General features: G+C 39.1%; 1 protein-coding gene across 6 annotated transcripts in view; it reads left to right on the forward strand.

The window, feature by feature from the left end:
• nAChRalpha6 (nicotinic acetylcholine receptor alpha6) overlaps positions 1-12,558 on the forward strand; it is a 223,437-nt gene that overhangs the window by 152,153 nt on the left and 58,726 nt on the right. The window lies entirely within an intron of this gene.

The following is a 12,558-nucleotide window of genomic DNA, read 5'->3' on the forward strand; positions in this document are numbered from 1 at the left end:
TTCACCTGAAAAAAATATATATAGGAAATATATATATATATATATTTTTTTCTATTATTGTTTAATAAGTTAATATATGATAGATAGTTTTCTTCTATTGTAATAGATAATTTTCTTTTATTGTAACTTTATAAACATAAAAAGCACAACTTAATCAATTATTCTTTAACTTTGAGGAACTGGCAATAGATATCTTGGCATATCAAAGCAGAAAAAAAGATTTGCATTGTCATCACGATTAGAAATCCGCCGACTAAACATCCTTTCCTATCGTGTTTCGTAGGAACAGTAGTTTCCTTCCTTTCATAAGAAGCCAAGTTGCTTTGCATAGTGTTATTTGAATAAAATTGCCAATTTAGCATAAAGTATTTGCTAGTGTGGTTTAATAATTACTGTTCACTTATATAAAGTTACTTCTAACAAGAAATTGTGTTATGATAATATGTAAAAGTGTTAAAAATTGCTAAGATTATCAATGTCAATGATAGCCACCATATGATAGCCACTTTGACTTTCCACTTAGTCAATCAAGAAAATATAATAAAATATGTGATTTAAAAAAAAAAACTGAACATATCGTGGATTCGAAATGAAAATTTTTTTTTTTTTTACTAAAATATCTCTAATTTAAGCGTTCTTAATTCGAAGCATTTTATTTCTAAAACGTGTTTGAATGAATGTTATGTAATATTTGCCTGAGGTATGAAATTTCTGTTTATGTAAGTCTTTCGCTTAAAATGCTCTTTTACGATAATTTCGCCCCGGAATATTCTCCGTAACGACGAATTTTCCAAGCGGAAATAAATCAAAGTGATGTCTCGGACAATCTCAATCGTTCTTGGTCGAATAGATGATTTCGTCATTTGAATCGCCCGTCCGTGCCACGTGAGAGGCATTCTGTAACCGCTCCGAAATGGACAGATGGATAACTCCGCGGCTCTCTTTATGGCTGCTGTCCCGCGCGATTAATGTTCACCAGTCACGAAATATGACGTCCAGCTGCACACAGCCAACAATCGAATCCCTTCTCGTGTTGGGATTTTTTTCGGCGAAATCGCACAGTTGTCTCGTAAATGCGCTTTCGTCCGCGTCTGTGTTCGACATTGCGGATAAAACGCGCTTTCACCAATTCAAACGACGAAAATTCACAGTGCATACCGGAAGTGAAGTGAAATACGGCCGGTAAACGTTCGTTTTAAAGCGATATCTTTATAAATTGATCGAGCGCGATCGGAACAAAATCCATGAACACGAAACGTTTCTAGCGAGATGCTTCATGAAATGTAAATTATTACCTTAACATTAATCGATGATTGTTGATTATCGCACGAGTACAAAGTACAATTGCACGAGTAAACGCTACGAATTTCATTACGCTCTTGAAAGCCGGCATTCATGTCGAAATCCATGTCGCAAGTAAGTCGTGAGACAACGTTTCAGTGGCGACGACCCAAGAAATTACAATTTTACGTAAGTGGCGTCTAAATTATTACCTCCACTTTTGCGCTTCTTAAGAGACTCTTTTATTTTCCAAATTTTATTTTTTCTTGTGTCTTAATATGAACGAGAAATGAAGACGGCAAAAATATTTTAATAATTATCGCGTTGAACATTTAAATGCGTTCATTTTACTCATAAAAATAAAATGCGTTTTTTTTTTACACTTATTTATTCATTCTCCGGCGTCTGAATATTTAACGGTCATATAAATGCGTAACGAATCATGTTCTCAATATTCAATCGATTTTACTCATTTTTTTATCTCATATTTTGGCACTAAATTTTAATTCTTTATACGGCGTATATCCAGTTTGAAACTCGTATCTGGTAATTGTAATTTAACGCCCTTAAAAATTTTACTGTCATGTTTTGACAGTCATGTTTGATAATTGGGCTGATCATTTCTAACGGAGCAATAAAAAGTTTCTTTATACGAGGCGAAGTTGAACATTTCCGCCGTGACTATTTCACACATTTCACCGATCTCCTTTACGACATAACTCCGAGGAAAATTCAGTTTAGTTCGCCCTTAGCGTTAATCGATTTGGTCAAATCGATCCGCAGGTAACAACTTCGGTAATTTCAGTCTCGACCGTGCCCGGAGCGGTGCGCAGTTCTCCGACTCTCGGCTCTTAAATCGACGGGATAATCCATAACGGTGACAAGAAAATAGCGCCGGACGGAAAGCTGATACGCAGCTGACGAACCAGGTCTGCTTTGTGCAGCTCTGGCACCATGCAAATTTATGCAGCGGTGCATGGGCCGCCGCGCCGAACGGCCGAGGAAGACAAGGCTCGTCAGCTACATCGAAAGCGATTGTGCGAGGCCAGTTACTGTATATTACTATACGTGCCGCTATATAACCCATCGCCTTTCGATGCATCCGATATTGCATAGCATGTTCACGTCATAAGTTATGTTTATCTCGAAAACATACCCCCGGGTTTTAACGGCCGCGCTCTTTATGCCGCCGAACGAGGCGGCGATGTATTTTTAAGACCGCCCGCAATTTTCAGCGCCACGGCGCCTCAAAATCGCTCAACGTGCAGCCGCATAATTGTTTTTAACCCGCGCCCCACAAGTTTCAAGGGAAATACTCGACGAACGAACGTGTTCCCGAAAGAATTCCCGCGCGATTCAACAAGGATTTCCTTTATCTGTCGCGAGAACACGAAAATTTGGTTTTTCAGTTTTATCGCTCATCATCCTAGCTATAGAGAAACGTCTATCCCAAATTCATTGCAAAGCTTGTTGAATTAGAATTAAGATCTATAATACGCGATTTACAAAGGGAAGTTTTACGCAAAAGTATTTCGCACAAGAATAGAAAAATATATTCAAGTTGAAGTGTGTTGAAAGAAGTATTTGAAAAAGATAACTTGTATGTCTGTCGCATTTCATCCGTTAAGAAGTACTTTTTATTAATACGATTTCACTTTTTATTAATAGTCCCCCGTACCACGTTATATTTGACATATCTGGATTAAATCCTTTGAACTTCTACAGCTGGCAAATTATCCTTCACTCTAAATTATGAAGTTCTCGCCACTGGGACTTTTTCAAAACGAAAACTGTACGATTGGCTTTTGGGGTGAGTTATATATTCCGGAGCGCTTTGCTGTTAAAATACGAAACGTTTAATTAAAACTTTACAGTATCCGCGCGTATAACGATTGCAGGCTACGGCTATAGCGTCGATATTTCGCGCCATTAATTGTCCATTTAGCGGCTGTTGGGAAACTTCCTAATTAGAATATTATCGTCGAGCGATTTTAATGCGAAGTAGGAAAACTTTTGTCGTCATCGTGGTGCATACTTGCAACGGTACGATTTTACAACTCATGTATCTTCATTAACCCAGCGTTACCCGTATTGTGCGAATCGCTCGGGCGTTTCATCTATTTTCGAAGAAAGCGTACAGCGAACGATGCAAATTTCCATCACGTATCTGGAAACCGACGATATTGCATCTCGAGATTCAACGATGGTATACCGAAAATGGACGATATCGAAAGTTTCCAAAATATCGGATATGTCGCTGTATGTAGAAGTCTCACATTGATCGATACTGGCAATAGTTGGACTCGGAAATACGATGGAATAAAATATTTTTTTTAAAAATCGTCACATTTACGACGTAATATTTGCGAATATATCTTCCCATGGGAATTAACCCTTTCATTGACGAGCCGAATTATTTGACAATACACCCGAGAGTCGATAATTAAAATGACAGGTAATTTGCTGTCAAATTGATTTTATGAAATTTTATTTGTGTGTTTGCAATACATTTGATCGACGAAAGTGGAAAGTCAAGTTGTGCCATCCATCAATTAATAATATTTTTGTCTTTTTTATTTCATGGTAATTAATAATGAAGGTAACGTAATATGCTTTGTAACGTTCTCCATATATTTTACCTTGTTGAAACGTCAACAAGGTAAACGTGATTTAGTAAACTTCATTAGTGGATATTGATTAGCAAATATAGATCACTGTCAATGCGCATCCTAATTCTGAAAGCCCAGGTCTTATGCTGCCTACCCAGAGCGCATTATATGCCGGTGCATTACCGAGTGAACTCGACTAATGTAAATTCAATGTGACCATAAAGCGATATTCTTGACAAATCCCCCGACAATGCTGTCGAAAATATGAATAGAAATTTCATCGCTGTAACAATGATGCAATAAATTCCACCGTAAATTCAATAAAATACAAAATCCGCCAACTTTTAAATCACAGGCAACCAAACAACATTCCATCCTGATGCCCGACATGATTTAGCTTTAATGTTAAATAAAATTCTGTCGTAATGATATTATTTGAAACAGAGATAATTTGAGATATTACGATTTTTTTTTTAATGACGTAAAATAATTTTGCATCGAGAAATCCCGCTGTGAAACTGCCCTACAAATTACAGCTCAAAATTGCAAATTCGCTTCATTCCTCGAAAAATTAAATTGATCAGCCAGTAAAAGAGTCAATCGTTAAGCCCTTCTCAAGAGTATTAAGCTTATCGTTTTATCATCTTGTACATCGTCTCTCGACATGTCGACTCGTTATTCGCTCTCAGATTCGCTTCGTTAGTTCTTCTATTGTGAATCGTGCCTTCGTAATTCGGTACTTGGAAATACTCAGGGTAGAACAGAGGTGCGGCCTATTCTTCTCTCTCTCTCTCTCTCTCTCTCTCTCTGTCTCTCTCTCTCTCTCTTTCTCTCTCTCTCTCTTTTCTGACGAAGTTATCGGGACGCGGAATAATCGATTCCCACGCGCCTGTACGAATATAGATAAACGTGGAAAATCGCGCTGGCAGGCGAGCTTCACTTCGCTCGTTCGGCTTACTCCGCGCTTTCCCAGACGACATTTCTGCCGACGGATCGACTTTGCAAATATGCGCGTTCATCCCTGCGCAAGAGCGCGATTAAATTAATGCCGAGCCAGAGGAGGATAGGAGTCGTCTTGACTCGTCGGAAATGGGAGGATAGGAGAGCGACGGTTGCGACGAAAATCTCAGATTAGAGAGCATTATACAACAAGTCGTTCTTATTGATACTGCACAATTTGGGTTAGTTGGAAGTTTAATTCAGAGATCACCACCCCCAATCCCCTCCGTCCCTCCGCACCCCCTCGGATCCTATGTCGTTCCGCTGTCTCTTGTAATTTAGAGGGATAGAATCGCAAATCGCTCGTTCACGTCCCGTCTCGTGATTCAGAGCAGTTCGGCTAATTGTCTCCCTGCAATCCGGTCTGCGGTCGAACTCGAAGCATTTTCGTAGGCGTTAGTGGCTACATGGTTACTGATAGCGGCTGCTCGCCGACCGCATTGCGTAATGGCGGTGCGTACGTGTAATGCTCAGGTGCGACGACTTTGTATTGACAGCACGGCGAATCCTCCCGCGAGGACGAGGCCATCGATCGGTCGGTCGGTCGGTCGACCGATCGCACGTGTATTCATTAAATCCGTCGTGCCATCCGCACGATGGTACGAGGCTCGAGCTCGAGAAGCATCTCTCTCGCATCGGCAATTTCTTTAAAAAGCGCGCCTTCCAAGCGCCATTTCCTCTCTCGAAATCCAAGAGATGCTCTCCGGTAAGTATCGTAATCCGCACTTCCTGGAATCCTTGTCACATGTCGAAGGCGACGGCAAAGAAGATCGCTCGATCATTTGCGGTTTGATCGACGAGCTGAAAGAGACGAGAAACGATCTTGAGACGAACGCTCGATGAAGTCCGGAGAAATCGGGACGTTGATCGCTTAATCGCGACCTGTGTTCAAGACCGAACCTTGATATAGATAGAGCTTTGATCAGTCAGTCGTGATTGATCAGTTCAATTGTTACTGAACTCTATGCAAATCCATGTGATCGAGCAGGGGATTCTATCTAACGTTTATATTTTTATCCAATAAACTAAAATGCGGTTTAGCCTTAAACTAAAACGATATCTCCACGTATCTCCGTATCTTCCACGATCTCGATCTTTCCTACATCTCTTCCAGTAATATAAAATATTGTGTCATCCAAATTATTCTCCCTTCGCATCAACATGATTTCGCGCGTATCCCAAAGTGTATTTCTTCCTCACTTCGTGCAGGAGAAACGTAAACTAGGAGAGACTCGAGAGAGAGAAAGTCGTTTCACATTCTTCGTAGTGTGCGGCACGCGTCCTACCCTTTTTTCCCTCCCCGATCTCTCGCCGAGATTAATGATTTTTGACTTAAGAGTGCGTCTCTCGATTCACCAACGGGAGACACGACGTGAGGCCGTGTTTCTCACGTTCGCGAGCGACTACAGAGCTTGCGAGGCCTTATGTATATATATATATATATATATATATACATATACACCACGTGTGTATAATCAAATTTTTTGTGTCTTTCTCCTACTCCTTCTTTCCTCCATTCCAGCCTGGAAGCGTAAGGTAAGTTCGCTCGATCCAAGAAAATCTTCGGTTACGCGTGGGCAAGAAAGACCGATTTTTCCAAGGCCGATCTCGAGCCGTCAATGATCGTGCGCGAACGTAAAAATATCCGCTTGAAATCCGGGCGTATGATAAGAGCAAGTCGGAAGGAGCAAGAAAGAGGCACAGTATTACGGTGTATCGAGTTAGAAACCGAAAGGCGAATACGAGCCAGCTCGGAACCCCACACGTCCCTTCAATTAAAATTTTTTAAGAATTTCATATGGAGAAATAAGGGAGGTAATCGGTTTAGAATTGTTCCGAGTTTGTATATATAAATTCAACTAAGAAAAAATTAAAAAGACCCAATCCTGCCGGATAATCTATTATCTTATTGTTTAAAACTCTTCCGTTGTTAATTTTTTAACAGATATTTTAATAATATACATATTGCAAATATATACGTAAAAAGATCTGAAACACAAATCTGTAATAATTTGTTAAAATCATATTAACACATTGTTGTTTAATTTTTTCCACAATGTAAAATAGCAAGTTTTGGCTAATAAATGAGAGTTGTAGCATTAATAATCTTTTAAAAAACTGATTGTTGATGAACTCTGATTAGAAATGGCCGAAATTATGTATATATATTCAATTAGATTAATGATGACTAAAGATATATTGGAACAGCGGATACATTCGTGACATCTTAGATGGCTGAGTAGACTAATGATGCAACAATGGGCAATCGCTGGATATTCCGAATGATCACAGAAGCTATTGATGTGACAATCAATATGTACCTATCTATAGTCAATGAGTGCGTGTTCATGGTTGAAAATGGATGAACGGTGACGTCTCCATGGAAACATCTCAGACAGGACTAATTAGATGCAAATGTGATTCCCGTTGGAAGGATGAATCGATGACCGATGTTTATGGAAAATATTGCAGAATTATCTGCCGTGCCAACTTAACCGCTTAGCCAAAACAGAACTTATTTCCATTTCGTAGGAAATACCCCAATACAGAATGCACTAAAGTTCGGAACTTAAACTCATTAGTCATCATGCATAGACGAAACTCGAGTGTTTTAGAGAGAGAGAGAAAGAGAGAGAGAGAGAGAGAGAGAGAGAGAGACAAATTATTTTCAGAAGATAATTTATTAACAACCGGATAATCAACGCGAATGAGCCTAATTAACATAAATGGCATAAAATTGCACGTGATATCCGAGTTATATATTCCGAATTAAATCGCTCGTATTATTCAACGCGAATACGAATATCTCATCCGCGCTTATTCGCGCGCCTTTCGGAGTACAAAAGATTTTCCCAGAACTTCGAAGAGGATCGAATATCTTCCATTACTTGATCCGACGACACGATATAATTCGATAAACCGGTTACGAGAACGGCTCTGGATTATTTTCTGCGGTTCTACCTCAGTGCCAGTACACCATGTCCCGTCCCACGAGCGTCGCGACGGCCCTAACTGAATTAATAGGAAGGAGTCCAGGGATCAGGCCACGCTGCGATTGCACGATCGGGCTCGGCAAAGCCGTCGGCAAAGTCTCCGCTCGGTTTCCGGCTCACGTTTCTGGGCACGGCGCGGATTACCGTTTTTTTCATCGCGCTGGATTTCGGCACCTCGCTCGCCCCCGGAATAATGGATCTCCCCGGTTCCAGCCTCGTTCGTTTTAACGGGGGGGGGCGTTAAACTCGACGGCGCGATTCCTTAATGCGCCGTCGAACGATCGAGTCGTAATTGGCGGCGGCTGGTTCGTTAATCGCCGAAATAATGTAGAGTCTCCTAGTTTAATCATTTACGAGCACTCCGGCAAAGCCTAAGCGGCACTAGGAAACCGATCGAGCGGAGGAGGTATGCGATTTTACAACATCTCGCAGAGGCAGCCTGGATTTAATGTCGTAATTAACGCGACGGTGTCGATAAGTCGAGTTAGCTATGCTCGATGGATTTCCGAGATGCGAGAGTTTAGCGTAAAACCACACGGAACTAATGCGTTTAACATATTTTTCGTAACATATTTTATCGCTTTCGAAATAAATTCCTATATATTTCCTCCAGAAAAATTCAATGCAACGTAGATGATCTCGGGAATTAATTTATTTGCGAATGCTATGCCAGTGTACGATGTGCTGTCAATATTTCATTCAATATTACGTTATTGGACGTTGCAGGAAAAAGAAGGCGTTCTCCCCATTAAAAAAAAAAAAGAGAAGATATTGGCATCGAACTTTTGCCTTGAAAAAGAGAGCTTGGAAGTTCGATGAAAATAGGATGTCTGGTGACTAGTTTAGCGGATTTATCGCTGCCGATTTCCATCGGGATTGGTATCAGGACAATGACGTCGTGTTTCCGTGCAAAAAGGAAATTGCGTCGCTCGTACGTCGATTTGCCAATTACCGCGCGCGATATATATCGCGATGCATGATTTTTAAGCGCGCGCACGTGATATTTCGCTTCGCATCGTTAATTGCCATGCTATCCTAATCGTTATAAAGCAACGGTGAATAGATCCGCACGGAGCTGATAGACACTCGATAGATTATAACATTCGCGGATTTCTGATTGCATTAATTACGCTCTTACCCACAAACTAGTTAATCGATCAATTAGTATCAATAACACTCGTTGTTGCACATTCCTGCCGCCTACGTACGTGGCGTTTAATCGAATTCCACAATATCCTACCCTTCAAATTTAAAACTCAGTTCTCGCTAATTTTATTATATATTAATTGCATTGATAATATTAACGGTTAAAAGAATGAAATCATCGCGAAAGATATTCGCCATGCAATGTAAAATATTAAATAATATTTATATAAAATAATCTTGACATAATAAATACCGATTGAAATGCCGATACACTGAAATATCTGTATTCTTTTACCGAATATTTTTAAATGAAACTCGTGTTATATTAATTAAATGTTACATTAAAAATGCAATAAAAAATATTCTTATGTGTTTATTCCATCTGATAATTTGGCAACATTATCTGACTCGTATAAAACAAATACAAATCTTTTAACGATCTTTCATCTACAATCTATAAATCTTTTAATTAAATTTTAACCTTTTAAAAAATATAAGAGCGTCTGTATATTTTCATTTTATTCTTTGCGTTACTATGGAAAGTTATTCCACGAGTTATCGATAGACGTCACTACTCGAATTACTCTCCATATGTCACCAGACATGCCAAATCTCGGACGAGGGAACTTTTTTCACTTCGCAGTATGCGATCGGCTGCCTCTCCATCTTTACTTTTATTTCTTTGCTTTCTCTTTCTCTTCTCTCAGTAAAAAACTTCAACAGAACTTAGGCGATAACCGTCACTTCGAGTCCTCCCTGCTTCTGTCGTATCGAGTCACTCATATTCCAAAAGAGCCAGAAGAAAATCGGCCACCGACGAAATTTCACGTCGGGGCGCCGGATGACACTCCGTTCCCTCTCAGCCTTCTCTTTCATTCTCGATCTTCGTTCTCTCTTGACGTCAAAGTTTCGCACATCTACGTATTATCTCTCATAGTGAATTCATAGTTCGAGGTATAATAATGCCGTCCCGTCCGGCGATACCGAAGGACATTATGACGAAAAAGTTTCGTGACGGTTGAGACGGAAAAAAAAGAAGTTTGAATAAACGCGACCTTATTAGAGGAAAGAGGAGATGAAGAAGGAAAAAGAATGGTACCAAATTTATTCCTCTTTCTAAGAGTGGGAGGCGATGAGGAAGCGCTGAAACGGCTTCACGTTTTTCTTCCGCCTTTTCCATTTTCATTTTTCTGCGACACTCGAGTTTCGTCCGTTCTGAAAAATTGCCTCTCAAAATAAATTCATAGTGCTACGACTTGTAATAATTTCGCATCGATGTCACGACATCGTCGCCGACCGATTTGTTCCGCGACGAAAATTCCTCTCCCTGATGAAACGAGGAAAATTAATGACGATATCGTGACTAAAAAGAAAAGAGAAAAATATAGCACTGTGTGTCTCGAAATCGCTTATAACAGAATATAAATGTCCGAAATTTTAATATTCCAATGTTTTAATTAACTTTTCACGATAGATTCAATTTCTCAAAATTGTATCTACAATGAAGCTCTCTTACACATCATTTTATCAATGGTGAGTTTCTCTTTTCTTTTCAAGGCGAGATTTTCAAATTCTTTCTGCACATTTAAGTTTCATTCACGATCGTATTATAAAAGTGCTCCTAAAAGAAGTTGAAGCTTTATTTAATGGAATACGTATGTTTGCAAGAATTGCTATACATATTACAGAGAATAGGATATAAATTCTCATATATATATATATATGAATAAATTTCTGCACCAACACAGGCACGATTGCCACTTGAGATATGTAGAATATTCTCAACCATGAAATCGCCCGAAAATATAACCAAAAATATTTCCCTTCCATTTCCACGCGCGTGTACGGTTTAACGCGCTTCTGGCGTTTGCGAATCTAGGAAAGGTGCATTCCAACTCACTATCCTATAAGGAACTTCGGTCCATCACAGTACTATCATACGAATATTTCTCCACGTTTTCTTTTTAACTTGACGTCTGTGCCAATAAATAACTTCTCCGTTTCCCAAATGGCTTCTATTTTATGTAAACACTAGCTTTTCTCATCTTCGAATTATCATATACGTATATCTTTGTTGCGTTACGATATATGATATTTCAATTCACGCTTTTTCATTTCATCAAGTCTTTTTTTTTCAATTTTTTTTTCAATTTTTTTCAATATACGTTATAAAATATACACTATACATACATTTCAATATGCATTTCAATATACATTACAATTTATTAATTTTGAACAGAAATGTTTTTCACAATTGATATTATCATTTTCTCTGGCGAACTTTTTGCGAAATCCTTTTTTTTTTACAAGATCAAACGTTATAACAAAAGAGTTAAAATTAATTGCGACTCGTGCACCGTCTTTCAAGTTTGTAACGGATTCCACAGCTGGATTTTACAGCACGATAACCAGTTGAAACTCAAAGAACTAGTCGCGCTGTCGCAACTCATTCAAAAAGCGACCGAACGTTTGATGGCGCGTTCGCGCATTCTCGTACAATGGAGAACAATTTTCCAGAAGTAAATGTTCCGGCTCGTTGTCGACTGGATGGGAAAACCGTCCGAAGCACGCGAGTCTATGGACAAACCGGAGTTTGCTAAATCGAAATTCCATCCTCCCACGGGTCATACTCGTGAGAATCGTTCTGGAAATGTCCACGGTTCCAGCCCTGCGATTTGGTCAATAAATAAAAATTGATTGAATGTTATTGTTCTCATTCCGTGATTTATTCCTGCAATTTTGTCATGCCATTAGAGTCAACTGAAAAGAAAATAATTTTTATCGCGCACAAAAACAAGATTGTAAAAAGGCAAACAATCAGAGATGAAGTTTATTATTGATCTGGAATTGTTTTATATAATCTTCTTGTTAAAAGATTAAAGATTAATTTATCAAAAATCGACTAGATAAAAAAATTTCAATAATAATGATTAAAAAATTACAAAAATTACATTGTGGAAAATTAATAAACTCTCTTTATGGCTGTATGTAAATATCACTTTCCTTAATAATAATATTTTTTTATTCTATTAGTTCCACGTGTGTTAATTTAACTAATATAATTACGCTGCTGCTGATTATTATAAATTATAATTAATTTTTTAATCTATTATATGTAGAAGCATAATTTAGAAAGATACGAACTAATTAGACTGAAAATGCATCGCGTTTTCGCGAGCTGGCTCGAAAATAACCAATTAGCATTTAAACGCCAACACCGCGTCATTGCAATTCGTTCTTTTGTACCCGAATTTGCATGTAAGCTTGTAAGTACACCGTGGACTGTTTACCTTTAACAAGATATCGTAGCTCGAACCCGAGGCGAGATTGGGATTCGAGGTCGAGCAAAGCGAGGCGGAACGAATTTCGGACGGAGCTGAACCCTTCGGGACGGCAGAGTGGTCGGTTTGTTCCGAGATTATCGAGAAAACATCGCCGATAAAACGGCAAGGAGGTACTGCTCCCGCGAGATTTCCGTCGACAATTCCACAGGGGCGAGGCGTAGTTGCAAAACTTTCCCCGGCCAACAA

This window comes from Pogonomyrmex barbatus, unplaced genomic scaffold, assembly GCF_055798465.1.
Source record: "Pogonomyrmex barbatus isolate J1 unplaced genomic scaffold, ASM5579846v1 scaffold16, whole genome shotgun sequence".
In the NCBI taxonomy this organism is placed as follows: Eukaryota; Metazoa; Arthropoda; class Insecta; order Hymenoptera; family Formicidae; genus Pogonomyrmex; species Pogonomyrmex barbatus.